The sequence below is a fragment of the Tamandua tetradactyla genome, chromosome 1 (genome assembly GCF_023851605.1).
Source record: "Tamandua tetradactyla isolate mTamTet1 chromosome 1, mTamTet1.pri, whole genome shotgun sequence".
NCBI classification, from domain to species: Eukaryota; Metazoa; Chordata; class Mammalia; order Pilosa; family Myrmecophagidae; genus Tamandua; species Tamandua tetradactyla.
The window spans coordinates 100,564,891-100,582,278 of record NC_135327.1 but is presented as its reverse complement, the minus strand read 5'-3'; the positions used below and the strand labels follow the sequence as shown (position 1 = coordinate 100,582,278).

General features: G+C 37.5%; 1 long non-coding RNA gene across 1 annotated transcript in view; it reads right to left on the bottom strand.

Moving 5' to 3' along the window:
- LOC143650768 (uncharacterized) overlaps window positions 1-17,388 on the bottom strand; it is a 102,646-nt gene that overhangs the window by 83,899 nt on the left and 1,359 nt on the right. Inside the window, exon 2 of the long non-coding RNA XR_013159667.1 lies at window positions 15,138-15,244. This is a non-coding gene — a long non-coding RNA (uncharacterized LOC143650768). The remainder of the gene's footprint in view (window positions 1-15,137; window positions 15,245-17,388) is intronic.

Here is a 17,388-nt window from a genome sequence, read left to right as displayed (position 1 = left end):
GCAGTGCTAAGAGGGAAATTTATTGCCTAAATGCCTATATCAGAAAAGAAGAAAGGGCAAAAATTCGGGAATTAACTGTACACTTGGAAGAACTGGAGAAAGAACAGCAAACTAACCCCAAAGCAAGCAAAAGGAAAGAAATAACAAAGATTAGAGCAGAAATAAATGAAATTGAGAACATGAAAACAACAGAGAAAATCAATAAGACCAGAAGTTTGTTCTATGAGAAAATCAACAAGATTGATGGGCCCTTAGCAAGATTGACAAAAAGAAGAAGAGGACGCAAATAAATAAGATCAGAAATGGAAGAGGAGACATAACCACTGACCTCACAGAAATAAAGGAGGTAATAACAGGATACTATGAACAACTTTACGCTAATAAATACAACAATTTAGATGAAATGGATGGGTTCCTGGAAAGACATGAACAACCAACTTTGACTCAAGAAGACATAGATGACCTCAACAAACCAATCACAAGTAAAGAAATTGAATTAGTCATTCAAAAGCTTCCTAAAAAGAAAAGTCCAGGACCAGATGGCTTCACATGTGAATTCTACCAAGCATTCCAGAAAGAATTAGTACCAACTCTCCTCAAACACTTCAAAAAAATCGAAGTGGAGGGAAAACTACCTAATTCATTCTATGAAGCCAACATCACCCTCATACCAAAACCAGGCAAAGATATTACAAAAAAAGAAAACTACAGGCTAATCTCTCTAATGAATATAGATGCAAAAATTCTCAATAAAATTCTAGCAAATCGTATCCAATAACACATTAAAAGAATTATACATCATGACCAAGTAGGATTCATCCCAGGTATGCAAGGATGGTTCAACATAAGAAAATCAATTAATGTAATACACCATATCAACAAATCAAAGCAGAAAAATCACATGATCACCTCAATTGATGCAGAGAAGGCATCTGACAAGATTCAACATGCTTTCCTGTTGAAAACACTTCAAAAGATAGGAATACAAGGGAACTTCCTTAAAATGATAGAGGGAATATATGAAAAACCCACAGCTAATATCATCCTCAATGGGGAAAAATTGAAAACTTTCCCCCTAAGATCAGGAACAACACAAGGATGTCCACTATCACCACTATTATTCAACATTGTGTTGGAGGTTCTAGCCAGAGCAATTAGACAAGAAAAAGAAATACAAGGCATCAAAATTGGAAAGGAAGAAGTAAAACTATCACTGTTTGCAGACGATATGATACTATACGTCGAAAACCCGGAAAAATCCACAACAAAACTACTAGAGCTAATAAATGAGTACAGCAAAGTAGCAGGTTACAAGATCAACATTCAAAAATCTGTAGCATTTCTATACACCAGTAATGAACAAGCTGAGGGGGAAATCAAGAAACGAATCCCTTTTACAATTGCAACTAAAAGAATAAAATACTTAGGAATAAATTTAACTAAAGAGACAAAAAACCTATATAAAGAAAACTACAAAAAACTGTTAAAAGAAATCACAGAAGACCTAAATAGATGGAAGGGCATACTGTGTTCATGGATTGGAAGACTAAATATAGTTAAGATGTCAATCCTACCTAAATTGATTTACAGATTCAATGCAATACCAATCAAAATCCCAACAACTTATTTTTCAGAAATAGAAAAACCAATAAGCAAATTTATCTGGAAGGGCAGGGTGCCCCGAATTGCTAAAAACATCTTGAGGAAAAAAAATGAAGCTGGAGGTCTTGCGCTGCCTGACTTTAAGGCATATTATGAAGCCACAGTGGTCAAAACAGATGGTATTGGCATAAAGATAGATATATCGACCAATGAAATCGAATAGAGTGCTCAGATATAGACCCTCTCATCTATGGACATTTGATCTTTGATAAGGCAGTCAAGCCAACTCACCTGGGACAGAACAGTCTCTTCAATAAATGGTGCCCAGAGAACTGGATATCCACATGCAAAAGAATGAAAGAAGACCCATCTCTCACACCCTATACAAAAGTTAACTCAAAATGGATCAAAGATCTAAACACTAGGTCTATGACCATAAAACAGTTAGAGGAAAATGTTGGGATATATCTTATGAATCTTACAACTGGAGGCGGTTTTATGGACCTTAAACCTAAAGCAAGAACACTGAAGAAAGAAAGAAATAAATGGGAGCTCCTCAAAATTAAATACTTTTGTGCATCAAAGAACTTCATTAAGAAAGTAGAAAGACAGCCTACACAATGGGAGACAATATTTGGAAATGATATATCAGATAAAGGTCTAGTATCCAGAATTTATAAAGAGATTGTTCATCTCAACAACAAAAAGACAGTCAACCCAATTACAAAATGGGAAAAAGACTTGAACAGACACCTATCAGAAGAGGAAATACAAATGGCCAAAAGGCACATGAAGAGATGCTCAATGTCCCTGGCCATTAGAGAAATGCAAATCAAAACCACAATGAGATATCATCTCACACCCACCAGAATGGCCATTATCAACAAAACAGAAAATCACAAGTGCTGGACAGGATGTGGAGAAAGAGGCACACTTATCCACTGTTGGTGGGAATGTCAAAAGGTGCAACCACTGTGGAAGGCAGTTTGGCGGTTCCTCAAAAAGCTGAATATAGAATTGCCATACGACCCAGCAATACCATTGCTGGGAATCTACTCAAAGGACTTAAGGGCAAAGACACAAACGGACATTTGCACACCAATGTTTATAGCAGCGTTATTTACAATTGCAAAGAGATGGAAACAGCCAAAATCTCCATCAACAGAAGAGTGGCTAAACAAACTGTGGTATATACATACGATGGAATATTATGCAGCTTTAAGACAGGATAAACTTATGAAGCATGTAATAACATGGATGGACTTAGAGAACATTATGCTGAGTGAGTCTAGCCAAAAACTAAAGGACAAATACTGTATGTTCCCACTGATGTGAACGGACATTCGAGAATAAATTTGGAATATGTCATTGGTAACAGAGTCCAGCAGGAGGTATAAACAGGGTAAGATAATGGGCAATTGGAGCTGAAGGGATACAGACTGTGCAACAGGACTAGATACAAAAACTCAAAAATGGACAGCACAATAATACCTAATTGTAAAGTAATCATGTTAAAACACTGAATGAAGCGGCATCTGAGCTATAGGTTTTTGTTTTGTTTTGTTTTGTTTTTACTATTATTACTTTTATTTTTTCTCTATATTAACATTCTATATCTTTTTCGGTTGTGTTGCTAGTTCTTCTAAACCGATGCAAATGTACTAAGAAACGATGATCATGCATCTATGTGATGATGTTAAGAATTACTGATTGCATATGTAGAATGGTATGATTTCTAAATGTTGGGTTAATTTCATTTTTTCCGTTAATTAAAAAACAAAAAGACAAGGGGTATTTGGAGCTGAAGGGATACAGACTGTGCAACAGGACTGGATATAAAAACTTAGAAATGGACAGCACAATACTATGTAATTGTAATGCAATTATGTTAAAACATTGAATGAAGCTGCATGTGAGGTATAGGGGTTTTTTTTTGTTTTTTTTTCTTTCTACTATCGTTTTAATTCTTATTCTGTTGTCTTTTTATTTCTTTTTCTAAATCGATGCAAATGTACTAAGAAATGATGAACATGCAACTATGTGATGATATTAAGAATTACTGATTGTACATGTAGAATGGAATGATTTCTAAATGTTTTGTTAATTTTTTTTAATTAATAAAAAAAAAAGAAGAAATAGATGACCTCAACAAACCAATCACAAGTAAAGAAATTGAATCAGTCATTCAAAAGCGTCCCAAAAAGAAAAGTCCAGGACCAGACGGCTTCACATGTGAATTCTGCCAAATATTCCAGAAAGAATTAGTATCAACTCTGCTCAATCTCTTCAAAAAAATTGAAGTGGAGGGAAAGCTACCTAATTCATTCTGTGAAGCCAACATCACCCTCATACCAAAACCAGGCAAAGATATTACAAAAAAAGAAAACTACAGACCAATCTCTCTAATGAATATAGATGCAAAAATCCTCAACAAAATTCTAGCAAATAGAATCCAGCAACACATTAAAAGAATTATACATCATGACCAAGTGGGATTCATCCCAGGTGTGCAAGGATGGTTCAACAAAGAAAATCAATTAATGTAATACACCATATCAACAAATCAAAGCAGAAAAATCACATGATCATCTCAATTGATGCAGAGAAGGCATTTGACAAGATTCAACATGCTTTCCTGTTGAAAACACTTCAAAAGATAGGAATACAAGGGAACTTCCTTAAAATGATAGAGGGAATATATGAAAAACCCACAGCTAATATCATCCACAATGGGGAAAAATTGAAAACTTTCCCCCTAAGATCAGGAACAAGACAAGGATGTCCACTATCACCACTATTATTCAACATTGTGTTGGAGGTTCTAGCCAGAGCAATTAGACAAGAAAAAGAAATACAAGGCATCAAAATTGGAAAGGAAGAAGTAAAACTATCACTGTTTGCAGATGATATGATACTATACGTTGAAAACCCGGAAAAATCCACAACAAAACTACTAGAGCTAATAAATGAGTACAGCAAAGTAGCAGGTTACAAGATCAACATTCAAAAATCTGTAGCATTTCTATACACTAGCAATGAACAAGCTGAGGGGGAATCAAGAAATGAATCCCTTTTACAATTGCAACTAAAAGAATAAAATACTTAGGAATAAATTTAACTAAAGAGACAAAAGACCTATACAAAGAAAACTACAAAAAACTGCTAAAAGAAATCACAGAAGACCTAAATAGATGGAAGGGCATACCGTGTTCATGGATTGGAAGACTAAATATAGTTAAGATGTCAATCCTACCTAAATTGATTTACAGATTCAATGCAATACCAATCAAAATCCCAAAAACTCATTTTTCAGAAATAGAAAAACCAATAAGCAAATTTATCTGGAAGGGCAGGGTGCCCCGAATTGCTAAAAGTATCTTGAGGAAAAAAAACGACGCTGGAGGTCTCACGCTGCCGGTCTTTAAGGCATATTATGAAGCCACAGTGGTCAAAACAGCATGGTATTGGCATAAAGATAGATATATCGACCAATGGAATCGAATAGAGTGCTCAGATATAGACCCTCTCATCTATGGACATTTGATCTTTGATAAGGCAGTCAAGCCAACTCACCTGGGACAGAACAGTCTCTTCAATAAATGGTGCCTAGAGAACTGGATATCCATATGTAAAAGAATGAAAGAAGACCCATATCTCACACCTTATACAAAAGTTAACTCAAAATGGATCAAAGATCTAAACATTAGGTCTAAGACCATAAACCAGTTAGAGGAAAATGTAGGGAGATATCTTATGAATCTTACAATTGGAGGCGGTTTTATGGACCTTAAACCTAAAGCAAGAGCACTGAAGAAAGAAAGAAATAAATGGGAGCTCCTCAAAATTAAACACTTTTGTGCATCAAAGAACTTCATCAAGAAAGTAGAAAGACAGCCTACACAATGGGAGACAATATTTGGAAACGGCATATCAGATAAAGGGCTAGTATCCAGAATTTATAAAGAGATTGTTCAACTCAACAACAAAAAGACAGCCAACCCAATTACAAAATGGGAAAAAGACTTGAACAGACACCTATCAGAAGAGGAAATACAAATGGCCAAAAGGCACATGAAGAGATTCTCAATGTCCTTGGCCATTAGAGAAATGCAATCAAAACCACAATGAGATATCATCTCACACCCACCAGAATGGCCATTATCAACAAAACAAAAAATGACAAGTGCTGGAGAGGATGTGGAGAAAGAGGCACACTTATCCACTGTTGGTGGGAATGTCAAATGGTGCAACCACTGTGGAAGGCAGTTTGGCGGTTCCTCAAAAAGCTGAATATGAATTGCCATACAACCCAGCAATACCATTGCTAGGTATCTACTCAAAGGACTTAAAGGCAAAGACGCAAACAGACATTTGCACAACAATGTTTATGGCAGCGTTATTTACAATTGCAAAGAGATGGAAACAGCCAAAATCTCCATCAACAGACGAGTGGCTAAACAAACTGTGGTATATACATACAATGGAATATTATGCAGCTTTAAGACAGAATAAACTTATGAAGCATGTAGTAACATGGATGGACCTAGAGAACATTATGCTGAGTGAGACTAGCCAAAAACTAAAGGACAAATACTGTATGGTCCCACTGATGTGAACCGACATTAGAGAATAAACTTGGAATATGTCATTGGTAACAGAGACCATCAGGAGTTAGAAATAGGGTAAGATAATGGGTAATTGGAGCTGAAGGGATACAGACTGTGCAACAGGACTTGATACAAAAACTCAAAAATGGACAGCACAATAATACCTAATTGTAATGTAATTAGGTTAAAACACTGAATGAAGCTGCATCTGAGCTATAGTTTTTTTTGTGTGTGTATTTTTTATTTTTATTTTTTCTCCATATTATCATTTTATTTCTTTTTCTGTTGTCTTGCTATTTCTTTTTCTAAATCGATGCAAATGTACTAAGAAACGATGATCATACATCTATGTGATGATATTAAGAATTACTGATTGCATATGTAGAATGGAATGATTTCTACATGTTGTGTTAGTTAATTTTTTTAATTAATTTAAAAAAGTTAAAAAAAATATATTAACTGTTGCCATGAACCACCATCTACCGAAATCCACCCAGAAATGCAAAAAAAAAAAAATGCCCTCTCTTTCAGTCAAACATTTTAGTGTCTGTGAACACTTATTACTCCCTGCACACACACACACACACACACACACACACCATACACATACACTCAGAAATCATAATCATATTTCCATTCTGTGGAGAATGGATGAACAGAACAGAAGCCCAGAGAGCTGGTGTCAGTTTCCAGCCATGTCCTCCTTTCCACCGGGATCTGCAGGCCCCTGGGAGAAGTGGGCATGAAGCCCATGATGCTGGACCTTAAATCTGACTCTGTTCACAGGTCTCAGCTCTGGAACATGGTCCTGCTTTATTTCATGCAGCTGGGTGCACTCTTTGCTGAGCTATATTTCTTTTGCCTGCATTTTCATACTTAGTCTTCAATCAGAGTATTGAGAAAAATCTCCATTTCATTTCTAGTCATTCCAAGTGAAGAATTAATGAAAAGATACCATTTAGCTATAAATATTTATCAGCTTTAAAAGTCACGAGAGTATTCAAAGGAAGGTAAAAAAAAATGCAGGAAAGTTACTGTTCAGACCCAGTGAGCTAAGAAAATACTAAAGTTAAAGAGGGCAAGGTGGAAGATCTCTGGAATGTAACCTCTTAAACTGACTTGCTATAACAAGGAAGAACATGTTATGTATGTGAGTTGGGTTTATTTCATCACATTTATGTAAATATTTTCTATGAAGGCATGTTCTTTATTTCTCAGAATTGTTCCATATATACTGAAATCACAAGCTTGCTGTTTTTTGTGCTTGAACCTTTCATTTCTTTTATAAATTCCATGTGAGAATTGGAATAGTCCTATTTTACTGGTATATGAATCCCAAACCTTCTCAATCAATAAGAGCACTCCAGATCCTTCTCTATATCTTATACTGTGCTAAGAGTTTGTATATATTTCTGTGGAAATCATATTAATTTGAACTTAGTGAATAAAATGTGTTCAAAATTCATTGGAAGATGTGATGCACTGAAAGGGAAATAATAGCACTTACATGTTATTCCTGCCAAAAATACATCACCTGAATCTAATCATGAGGAAGCATCAACCAACTTTAAAATGAGGGGCATTTTATAAAAACCTGGCCTATGGTATTCAAAAATATTAATGTCATTTAAGATCAAGTAAGGCTGAAGGACTATTCCAGATTAAAGGAGACTAAGGAGACTTGAGAACTAAATGCAATGCATGAGACTTGACTGGACGCTGGATTTGGGGGTTAAGTAGCTATAAAGGATGCTATTGGAATAACTGAAAAAAATTTACTATAGACCAGGGGTTGCATGTAAGTATTGCGCTGATGTTAAACTTCCTGATTTTGGTATTTGCACTGTGCTTATATAAAGGAATGCCCTCAATCTTGGGAAATGTAAGCTGAGGAAAACAAGGATAAAGAAGCACAGTGTCTTCAATTTACGGTTCATAAAATAACATGTATGCATGCAGTTGTATATATATACCTACCTATATGTAAATATATGTAAACATAGTATAAACATATGTAAACATAGATAGCATACAAATGTTATCATTGGTAAACTTGGGTAGAGGGTATATGGGAGCTCTTTGTACTATTCTTGCAACTCTTCTTTGTATTTGAAATTATTTCAAAATAAACTGGCATTAAAACGAGTAATTAAAACATACACTGCATTTCTCTTGAAATCAGAGGTCTTGAGTGATTTTACTCTTGGTTAACCCTGAAACATTATCTTGAGCAAGGCTCTAATGACTAAGTTGAGATAAAAAATTTTACAACTGGGTTTTGCAAGATTTATTTCCACTTTAACAAGAAAACTGGAGACCGGCAGTCGGGGTGCAGGGGATGGTCATTAAATCAATTACATGTAATGGGAACTCGGCCTCCACACGTTTCCTTTTCTTTATCTCCACTTCTGGGAAATCGGTCAGAGAGAAAAATACCAGATGTACGTTTAAACGTCCTCCCCATTGCACTCACTTTCCACAAAAATATGGCTTGAGCCTCCCCCCGGGCGTTTGATGAGCATGTCCCCCTCGGTTTGCTGCCCCGGATCTCCTCCAGCCTCAGTTCCCCTCTGCCGAGCACAGCGCCAGCCACAGCGCAAGCTGCGCCCCCTCCTGAGCCCTCTCCTGTGCCCCCAGAGCTGAGTCTCCAATCCGATAGCCGCTGGCACATGTGGCTCTCAAGCACTTGCGGTGTGGCTGCTCTAAATTTACCTGTGCCTAGGTATAAAACACACACTGGATTTTGAAGACTTAATGTAAAAAAGAAAGTCAAGTATTTCATTGATTACATGTTAAAATAATTGTGTGTGGATTTGAGTTAAGTCATAGTATTAAAATAATTTAATTGTTTCTTTTTACTTCTATTTACAATGGCTTCCAGGAAATTAAAAATTACGTGTGTGGCTCACATTATACAGTTCATTCTCACCATACGTGGAAATTATATGTTATGAAGTCTCTGGGAACAGTGCATTATTCACAATGTGACTCCCGAAGCATTGCTTGTAAGGGAAACCCAGGGTTCAGTTCTGCAAGCCTCTGATCATTACATTTCCGTCAACCAACCAGTGCATCATCTTGTTTTACATGTTCTGTTTAAAGACATCTCATTTAATATATATTGTCGATTCATTGACACTGAGCTCCTGACCAAGAGCGCTATAACTCACGCCTGGGCAAAGCTTAGCTAATACTTGAAAGTTCTCGGTCAGCGCATCCCAGCTATTTGGGGCCCAGGAACACAAGCTAGCACTGCAACATTAGTACTACACTTGGGTGCCATGTTAAGCAGTAAAATCAACAAAATAGCACAAAAATGTGAAAAACGTGGCATTAAATATATCACAAAAAGAACACTTGTTCACAGTATGAGAGCTGAAACAAGAAGCAAAGAGTGTCGCCTTGTTTGGTATCAGACGGGAACGTGTGTCAGGGGACTCAACTTTTTCACTCCTCTGAGCATGTCAGTGAAAACACTGCGAGCACTCATTCTGGAGTTACAAATGCATTTTAGCGAGTAGTGAGAGTAGTGAATTTGCGAATACTGAATGCGCAAACAGTGAAGATAGGCTCAAATGAGGATCGCTGCCCAGATGCAGCAACAGGCCCTGCCTTCCAGCCCCCGCTGGCCGCGCAGAGGCATCTCTATGGTAGCACCCACACGGCCTGCTCACCTCGCAGCTGCCTCTTATTGGACTGTCAGCTCTGCGAAGTCAGGAACATTGTTCTCTTCTGTGACTTGTTTCTATCACGGCTCTGGTACACTGCTGAAGGTGTCATTAATACTCACTGTTCTATTCCCGCTGTCCTCTCCCACCCGGCAGGACCTCTCCCCACAACGCCTCTGTGCTCATTCAATTCAACTCATCATCCCAGGACCAGGCCAAGTCTTACTTCTCTGTGGCCTCAACCTTTCCTTGACTCCTATAACTCTATCTCAACAACTGAGCTTAAATATCAGATACCAGTGATGTTTGGGAAGGATTTTTAAATAATCCAGCGGATAACAAGCCCAGGGAGGGGGTAGATGGAACAAGGTTGGCCACATACTGATGACTGCTGAAGCTACTGATGGGTACATGCAGATTCATTATATTATTCGTTCTATTTTTTGTGTTTGAAAGTTTCCATAACGAAAAATAAATAAATAAATAGGGTCATACTATGACCTGTTTTATGGGGTTTTATCTTATTCTCCCAGTGAGAACCTGTGCTCCTTCGAGGTCAGATATCTTCATTTGTGCCTTGGTGAGTATGGCCAGTCTGGTCTTCCGTAGCCCAGAACTCTTCCAGTACTTGTTGAATTAAATCCTATCGGAGGTGTTAAAACACATCCATTAAGAAAATGACAGATTTTGGTGTGAGATTAAAGATCTAATTTGCCATTCCATCTTCAGTTTTGTTTTTGCTTTTTGTTTTTTGAGCTGTTCTTCTACAGTTTGAGCTCTGCTCTTGGTTCTTCTTTCTGAGCCTTACAACTAATCTCAAATGACTGAGAGCGATGCATCAGCACCCGTGTTCTGAGATATTTCTGAATCAACAATTATCAGAAAATGAAGCCAAGTTCTCATTCAGATATTTTATTTTGGCTCCCTCTCTTCTTTTCTCCCTCCAGAGGTTCCTTCTTGCTTCTCCCTTCCCTATCCTATTGTTCAATGGGTACTAATGATAGAAAAGAACAGGTCCATTCCTTCTCCAACTGCAAGATGTGCTTTCATGTCTTACTCTCTTATGCCCTATAATTCAAAAAATGCACCTTAAACACAAAACTAGGACCCTAAGATAAACCATGAACTATAGCTAATGGTATAATTATAAAACTGTGCTTTCATCACTTGTAACAAACCAATACAAGTTTCTAATGATGGGGTGGTATATGGGAACCCAGTATTTTATGGATGATTTTTCTGTAAACCTACAACTTCTCTAATAAGACAAAACAAGAAACAAAAACTGGGGGGTGGTATATATGGGGATGGGAAATGGGGAGCTATTACTTAACGGGTACAGAGTTTCTTCTGTGGGATGATAGAAACAGATGGTGGTGATGGCAGCACAACATTGTGAATGTAATTATACCACTGAATTTGTACACTTAAAAAGGTTAAATGGGAATTTTGTGTTGTACGTATATTACCATAATTAAAAAATGTTTAAAACCCCCCAAATTTAAGACTTAATTAGTGTGATAATACAAATTTCCCTACCCAATATACTTTCTAATTCAAATGGGATCAGCAAGTCCGTGAGATGAGTCATGACTTCTTTGAGAACCCCTTTGTCTGCATCCAGTGCCCAATTTCTTCAGGTGGAAAATCAAGCTAAAAATACAGCAGCAGTTGCTGCTCTATTTGCAGAGGTGCCCAGAAAAGGTTATCTGGATCTTCGTGATTCATTTTCAACTCTTATAAAAATGTGCTCCCATCAAAAGGTAGGGAAGAACGTTTTGGTGGGAGAGTAATGTCGAGGCTTAATAAATTTGAGAAGAGAGTGTAATTACTTATTCATGTGCAGAGCTCCCAGGCAGGAGAGGCCAATGAGCTAGACAAAAACAGAAGTCTCTGAGTCATTTGCTAATGCTTCAATCTGAAAACCATGACTCTGATTATAACACATTAAAAAGCCCACATTAGGACAAGGCAGTCACGGGCTTTCTCTCCCTTTGAACTGATTCCTTTACCTTTGGTTTATTCTTGCCTTTCTGCTCTGCCAAATACCGAGGGCTTTGTCTCGACAGGTCTGCGAGCTCAGGGAGGCACTCCCCAGCCCTGCTCCACCACACACTTCTCTTCATGAAGAGAGCTTTTTTTTGGATAAATCTTTTTTTAATTGATAAATCTCCACATACAAGCATACTAACATTCCTAACACACAAACATTCTATACATGGTGTACAATCAGTGGTTCACAGTATCATCATATAGTTGTGTATTCATCACTATGATCATTTTTCAAAATGTTTGCATCACTCCAGAAAAAGAAATAAAAAAGAAAAAGAAAAAACTCATATATACCACACCCATTACCCCTCCCAATTGACCGCTAGTATTTCCATCTACCCAATTTATTTTAACTTTTGTCCCTCCTATTATTTGTTTATTTTTTATCCATATTTCTTACTCATCTGTCCATACCGTAGATAAGAGGAGCATCAGACACAAGGTTTCACAATCACACAGTCACATTGTGAAAGCTGTATCATTATACAATCATCTTCAAGAAACATGGCTACTGGAACACAGCTCCACATTTTCAGGCAAGTTCCCTCCAGCCTCTCCACTACATCTTGACTAAACAAGGTGGTATCTATTTAATGCGTAAGAATAACCTCCAGGATAACCTCTCAACTCTGTTTGGAATCTCTCAGCCATTGACACTTTATTTTGTCTCATTTCACTCTTCCCCCTTTTGGTCGAGAAGGTTTTCTCAATCCCCTGATGCTAAGTTTCAGCTCATTCTAGGAGTTTACTCAATCTTAGGCTTAATTTTACGTAGGCTTAGCCTATCCTTTGCAGGAGTAAGTTTCATAGAGACAATCCCCAAGACTGAGGGGTCGGTCTGTTGATTTGGTTGCCTCCACTGCTTGCGAGAATATCAGAAATTCTCCAAATGAGGAAGTTAAATATTTCCTCCTTTCTCCCCAGTTCCCCAAGGGGAACTTGTAAATACTTCTTTATTCATTTCCCATATTACTCTGGGATTTATCAGGGCATCACACTAACCCGGACAAACCAACAAAATCTCATGCCCTATTCAAGATTCCATGTACTTATGGTGTTCAGCTAAACTGACCATACAAGTGAAATTAGGAAATGCACTACCCAAAATATAAATTTTGAACAAAATAAACATCTCTCCCTTTGGTCTCTCACAGAAGATGGAGTTTTAAAATATGGACAATATCATCCTTTACCCTATATTCTGATTTACCTTAGTCCTATCCAGGTCAGCTTTGTTCATATCTCTCCTCAAATTCAGATCCCTTTTTCAAATTTTTAAACAGTTCCTCATAGGGTACTAATTTTTTTTAATTTTTTTTATTAATTTAAAAAAGATTACAGGAAAGAAACACAAACATTCTTAATATGTGATCATTCTCTTCTACATATATAATCACTAATTCACAATATCATCACATAGTTGTATATTCATCATCATGATAATTTCTTAGAACATTTGCATCAATTCAGAAAAAGAAATAAAAAGACAATAGAAAAATAAGACAAAAACAGAAAAAAAAATTATACCTACCATACCCCTTACCCCTCCCTTTCATTGATCACTAGCATTTCAAACTAAATTTATTTTAACATTTTTTTCTCCCTATTATTTATTTTTATTCCATATGTTCTACTCATCTGTTGACCAGGTAAATAAAAGGAGCATCAGACACAAGGTTTTCACAATCACACAGTCACATTCTGAAAGCTATATCATTATACAATCATCATCAAGAAACATGGCTACTGGAACACAGCTCTACATTTTCAGGCAGTTCCCTCCAGCCTCTCCATTTTCTCTTGGATAACAAGGTGATATCTATTTAATGCATAAGAATAACCTCCAGGACAATCTCTCGACTATGTTTGGAATCTCTCAGCCATTGACACTTTGTCTCATTTCACTCTTACCCCTTTTGGTTGACAGGGCTCCCCCAATCCCCTGACGCTGGGTCTCAGCTCATTCCAGGGTTTTTCTCAATTCCTTGATGCTGAGTGTCAGCTCATTCTAAGAATTCTGTCCCATGTTGCCAGGAAGGTCTACACCCCCGGGAGTCATGTCCCGTGTAGACAGGGGAAGGGTGGTGAGTTTGCTTGTTGTATTAGCTGGAGACAGAGGCCACATCTGAGCAACAAAAGAGGCTCTCTTGGGGGTGACTCTTAGCCCTAATTTTAAGTAGGCTTGACCTATCCTTTGTGGGATTAAGTTTCATATGAACCAACCCCAAGACTGGGGGCTCAGCCTATAGCTTTGGTTGTCCACACTGCATGTGAGAATATCAAGAATTCAACTTGGGGAGGTTGAATTTTCCCCCAATGAATAGAACTTTTCACTAAGTTACTTTCTGTATTACTATGGTCGGTAGAATAATGGATGGTCACGTCTTAATCCCTGAAATCTGTAAATAGGTTATGTTGTATGGGAAGGGGGAGTTGTTGTGAAGGGGGAAAGGTTGCAGATGGAAATACAGCTGCTAATCAATCAACCTTAAATAGCGTATCCTAGATTATCCAGGTTGATCCAATATAATCACAAGAGTTCTCATAAGTCAAAGGGGGTAGCAGGAGCGTCAGGGCCACAGACGGATGTGAGAAGGACCTCACCGGCCTTTGCTGGCTTTGAAGATGGAAAGGGGACCGTGAACCAGAGACTCGTGGCAGCCTCTAGATGCTGGATAATACTGGAAAGCCCATTCTCCCCGAGGGCCTCCAAAAGGAACGCAGCCCTATCCTCACCTTCATTTAAGCTGCTTGAGACTCATTTTGGACTCCTGACCCCCAGGACTGTAAGATATATATGCGCGTTGATTTCAGCCTCCGTGTTTGAGGTCGTTTGTTACAGCAGAAATAGGAAACAAATACAAAAACTGTTTACAGAAAATGGGGAGATAAGGACCTTAATTTTTACCTTGCTTAAAAACACTTATCTGAGGATTTAACAAATGATATGACTGCTAAATCAATATATTGGTATTTCTTTTGGCCTTCAGTGTCTTGGAGTAGTTAGAAGAAACAATGAAAAATTGTGGAACTGTAACCCATACCAAGCTTTAAAATCTGTTGTATAACTACTTGTTAAAATGTACTTGGAAATGTATTGCTCTTTGGTACATATGTTATTTTTCACAATAAAAAAAAATTTAAGAAAAAAAACACGAACTCTTATCTGAACTGAGTGATTCCTAAAATCAAAGGTGTGAACTCTTACCTCTGCAACCTGTGTGGCTCCTGGGTGTGGTCGCTGCCGGCCATGCCACATGTGCCCCTCAGGGGACGGGTACTGCCCTCCAGGCAGGAATATGACCACCACAGGGGCTGTGAGAAACCAAAGGTGCTTTTCAGGCAATTTGGGACCTTCCTCAAGGCTGTCTGTCACTTGCTTTTCTCAACATCATTTCCAAACAAAACAATCATGCCTACAAAATAACTTCTTTCAGTGAATTATTTCAAACATTTATCATAGTATGATTCCTTAAATTTTTAAAAGGTATTATGATTTTAATTGACATTGAATACTAATGAGATTAAATATTAAATATTTACTTTTTGGGGGAGGAGAATTGCCATTTTATGTCCTTTCTTCAGTGCTATTTTGATGTATTTGCCTTTTATTAATTTACAAGGTTTCTTATTGTTGCAGCATACTTGTTTTTTTTTCTGCCTAGCATCTGATTCCCTTTCTATGCTTGGAAATTCCCCCTCATTTGAATCCTGGTATAAGTAGAGAAGGCTTTCTACTACAGAAGCCAACAGGACCAGATGCTCCGTTTCCCAAAGTGCTTTCAGCTGATCAGCTGCACGTATCTGGGTCTCCACATTGGGAGCTCAGAGTGCCAAGAAGCAGGGAAAGGTGGGAATTTATTCTGATAAAGGGGCAGGCAGTTCAAGCAATGTCAGCAGTGATACATAATATCCACGTTCACAGTATGATTTGATTTTTTTAGGGGAAAAAAAACCTTTAGGACATTTCTTATCTAAAATAGCCCTGTCTCTGAGTCCTACACAAAGTAAACTGCTTTACATATTGTCAACTGTTGATTGTCAAGAATGGATTATCCAATTTGTAGTTCTTTGGAATTGAAACCAAACTGTCTGATTTTTTCTTCACATCCATCCAGCTACCTACCTTTTGATTTCTGGCCTCATCATTCCTATCTTTCCTTGATGGGGCAGGGAAAGAGAGAAGACATGAAACACAGCCTGATCCCTGTGACTGCCTGCTAAGTACGGTTTTGCTACAGAAGAGTTTGAAACTCCCTCCTCATTTAGAGACAGAAGGGCCTGATCTGGTTTAAAAAAGAAAAAAAAGGTCAAACTATGTCAAAAAAAAAAAAAAGAAGGGCAATAATATTATTTAAAATATTAACAGTAATTTTTTCCTAAACTGAAAAAAAACTTTACTTTTTTTATAGTTATCAAAGTTGCATATATTTGTAGTAAAAGGAAAACAGAATTGTATAAACAGATTATTCACTTATATTACCTAAAACTAATATTTTCATTTACTCTTTTGTATTTGAAACCTGTTTTGTTCTGATTCATGAATAACATATTTCCTTCACAACTTTTCCCTTCATATTTGCTTCAAAGCCCACATGAGACGTTTGAAAGGGCTGCATATGGCCTTCGCATGGGGAATTGGCTGCTCCTGCTCTATGCATTTCAGTTTCACAGGCTATTTATTTCTGTTTCTCTTTAGTACAACTGAAAATCAATCAACATGCCAAGTTTCATCCTCATCCCCAACTAAGACCATGTACTGAAAATAATCATGTGGCTGTGCCTTAGAAGAAGATCGCATGTACTAAAATGTTCATTGCCACAGTTTCTGGTTATTCTGTAACCAGAAATGATTTTACTCCACAGAACTTATGTTACAAGCAAGCTTGAGTTTACCCTTACTGCCTGCTTTCTAGAACATGAAAAGAATACCCAGTTTATTTTGTGCAATCGACCCTGAGTAATACATCACATAAATGCTTTGAGAGAGGTTACTAGTTATTCCAAAAGTTGTACAGAACTGCACAATATTCTAAATGTGGGTAATTTCTCAGCCACGAGATTCATGTACATCTGTTGTAAGCACATTCCGACACAGCATACACCTTATTATCTCTCTCTCTCTCTCTCTCTCTCTCTCTCTCTATATATATATATATATATATATATGTATATCCTACAACTTCAAGTGATTGACCAGACACCTTCCCCGATCTTTGTCTCCTCTTGGGGAAGGGAATGTACGAGCCTTGGCTAACACAGGGAGGAGCTGGTCTTCCAATTGCTAGAAAAAGAGCCATAATTGTGACATCTCAGCTTCAGCTGGGCAAGTCAGTCAGTGAAGGAACCACAGTAAACGATAGTGTGCTTGGATGATTGGAATTTTGTTAGGTGAAGAGTATTAAAACAGGCTGCACAGAAAAAGATGCCCCATTAGAACTAGTAAATGAAAAATCACG